This window comes from Dipteris shenzhenensis, chromosome 13, assembly GCF_047967505.1.
Source record: "Dipteris shenzhenensis isolate YYH24624 ecotype China chromosome 13, Dip_SZ_1.0, whole genome shotgun sequence".
Taxonomy (NCBI): Eukaryota; Viridiplantae; Streptophyta; class Polypodiopsida; order Gleicheniales; family Dipteridaceae; genus Dipteris; species Dipteris shenzhenensis.
Window position 1 is genome coordinate 20,910,970 of NC_141608.1, and position 3,669 is coordinate 20,914,638.

The following is a 3,669-nucleotide window of genomic DNA, read 5'->3' on the forward strand; positions in this document are numbered from 1 at the left end:
ACACGCCCTTAGGTGTGTTATCTGACCAAGTACTTATCGGATGGGTGTGCCTCTTTGAGAACATTTCAATACCACCTAGGCTGAGGCGTAGGAAAAGTGTTGTGCCCATCGGATATCCTTTGCATGGTCGATCGAGCATTAAATACTATTTTTGCTCTAGTGTCATGCACATCCGTAAAAAAACACACTGCTAGGTATGTTATCCGATCAAGTACTTATGGGATGGGAATGCCACTTTGCATGTAAGTCAAATTCCACCTAGTTGAAAGTGTGTGCAAAGTATTGTGCCCATCATATATGCTTTGCATTGTCGATCAAGCATAAAACACCGTTTTTGCCTTAGTGTCATGCACAACCATAAAAAAACACGGTCCTAGGTGTGTTATTCAAACAAGTACTTATCGGATGGGGGCTCCACTTTGCCAAGTCCATTTCAACTAGGTTGAGATGCGTGCAAAGTATTGTCACCATCGGATATGCTTTGCATGGTTGATCATGCATTATAGAACGTTTTTCCCGTAGTGATATGCACATTCGCAAAAAAACACGCCCTTAGGTATGTTATCTGACCAAGTACTTATCAGATGGGTGTGCCTCTCTGAGAACATTTCAATATCACCTAGGTTAAGGCATAGAAAAGTATTGTGCCCATGGGATATGCTTTGAATGGTCGATCGAGCATTAAATACCATTTTTGCCTTAGTGTCATGCACATCCGTAAAAAAACATGCTGCTAGGTGTGTTATCCGATCAAGTGCTTATGCGATGGGAATGCCACTTTGCATGTAATTTAATTCCACCTAGTTGAAGGCGTGTGCAAAGTATTGTGCCCATCAGATATGCTTTGCAATGTGGATCAAGCATAAAACATCATTTTTGCCTTAGTGTAATGCACAACCATAAAAAAACAAGGTCCAAGGTGTGTTATTCAAACATGTACTTATCAGATGGGGGCTCCACTTTGCACGCAAGTATCTTTCATCTAGGTTGAGGTGCATGCAATGTATTGTGACCATCGTATATGATTTGCATGGACAATCACGCATTATACATCGTTTTTCCCCTAGTGATATGCACATTCGCAAAAAAACATGACCTTGGGTGTGTTATCTAACCAAGTACTTATCGGATGGGTGTGCCTCTTTGAGAACATTTCAATACCACCTAGGTTGAGGTGTACAAAAAGTGTTGTGCCCATCGGATATCCTTTGCATGGTCGATCGAGCATTAAATACTATTTTTGCTCTAGTGTCATGCACATTTGTAAAAAAACATGCTACTAGGTATGTTATGCGATCAAGCACTTATGGGATGGGCATGCCACTTTGCATGTAAGTTAATTCCACCTAGTTGAAGGTGTGTGAAAAGTATTGTGCCCATCGGATATGTTTTGCATTGTCGATCAAGCATAAAACACCGTTTTTGCCTTAGTGTCATGCATAACCATGAAAAAACACGGTCCTAGGTGTGTTAATCAAACAAGTACTTGTCTCATGGGGGCTCCAGTTTGCACGCAAGTCTGTTTCAACTAGGTGGAGATGCATGAAAAGTATTGTCACCATCAGATATGCTCTGCATGGTCGATTACGCATTATACAACGTTTTTCCGGTAGTGATATGCACATCCGCAAAAAAACACGCCCTTAGGTATGTTATCTGACCAAGTACTTATCGGATGGGTGTGTCTCTTTGAGAACATTTCAATACCACCTAGGTTAGGGCATAGGAAAAGTATTGTGCCCATCGAATATGCTTTGCATGGTTGATCTAGCATTAAATACCATTTTTGCCTTAGTGTCATGCACATCCGTAAAAAAACATGCTGCTAGGTGTGTTATCCGATCAAGTACTTATGTGATGGGAATGCCACTTTATATGTAAGTAAATTACACCTAGTTGAAGGTGTGTGCAAAGTATTGTGCCCATTGGATATGCTTTGCATTGTCGATCAAGCATAAAACACCATTTTTGCCGAGTTTTTGCCTTAGTGTCATGCACAAGCATATAAAAACATGGCCCTAGGTGTGTTATTAAAAAAAGTACTTATCGAATGGGGGCTCCACTTTGACACAATTTTGTTTCAACTACGTTGAGGTGCATGCAAAGTATTGTCACCATCGAATATGCTTTGCATGGTCGATCACGCATTATACACCGTTTTTTTCCCAGTGATATGCACATCCGCAAAAAAACACGCCCTTAGGTGTGTTATCTGACCAAGTACTTATCGGATGGGTGTGCCTCTTTGAGAACATTTCAATACCACCTAGGTTGAGGCATAGGAGAAGTGTTGTGCCCATCGGATATCCTTTGCATGGTCGATCGAGCATTAAATCTATTTTTGCTCTAGTGTCATGCACATCCGTAAAAAAACATGCTACTAGGTATGTTATCCGATCAAGCACTCATGGTATGGGTGTGCCACTTTGCATGTTAGTCAATTCCACCTATTTGAAGGTGTGTGCAAAGTATTGTGCCCATCGGATATGCTTTGCATTGTCGATTAAGCATAAAACACCGTTTTTGCCTTAGTGTCAAGCACATTTGTAAAAAAACACGGTCCTAGGTGTGTTATCGGATCAAGTACTTATCTAACCGACATGCCTCTTTTCATGCAACTCAATAACACCAAGATTGAGGTGGGTGCAAAGTATTGTGCCCATCGTTGTGCCCATCGGATGTACTTTGCATGGTATATCACGTATTAAACTCCATTTGTGCCTCAATGTCATGCACAACCATAAAAAAACACGCTTTTAGGTGTGTTATTCAACCAACTGCTTATCAGATGGGTGTACCACTTTGCATGAAATGCAATACCACAATTGTTGAGACTCATGCAAAGTATTGCGCCCATCGGATATGCTTTGCATTGTCGAACAAGCATTAAACGCTGTTTTGGCCTTAGTGTCATGCACAATCGTCAAAAAACACGGTCCTAGATGTGTTATTCGACTAAGTACTTATGGGATCGGCATGCCACTTTGCATGTAAGTCAATAATACCTAGGTTGAGATTTGTGCAAAGTATTGTGATGATTGGATATGCGTTGCATTGTCGATTAAGCATAAAACAACGTTTTTTCCTTAGTGTCATGGACAACAACCAATAAAAAACATGGTCCTAGGTGTGATATTCTAAAAAGTACTTGTCAGATGGGGGAGCCACTTTGCAAGAAAGTAAATTTCAACTAGGTTTATGTGCATGCACAATATTGTGTCTATTGGCTATGCTTTGCATGGGGGATCACACATTATACACCATTTTCCCCCTAGTGTTATGCACATCCGTCAAAGAACATGCTCTTAGGTGTATTATCATACCAAGTACTTATTGAATGGGCGTTCCACTTTGCATGGAACACCATACCTCCGCTTTTGAGGCACGTGCAAAGTATTGTGCCCATCTGATATGCTTTACATGGTAGATTGAGTATTAAATACCGTTTTTGCCTTGGTGTCATGTAGAACCGTCAAAAAACATGATCCTAGGTGTATTTTTCAAACAAGTGCTTATCGGATGGGGATGCCACTTTGCACACAAGTCAATACTACCTAGGTTGAGGAACGTGCAAAGTCTTGTGTCCATTGGATATGGTTTGCATAGTCGATTGCACATTATACACCATTTTGTTCCTAGTGTTATGCACAATCGTCATAAAATACGTTT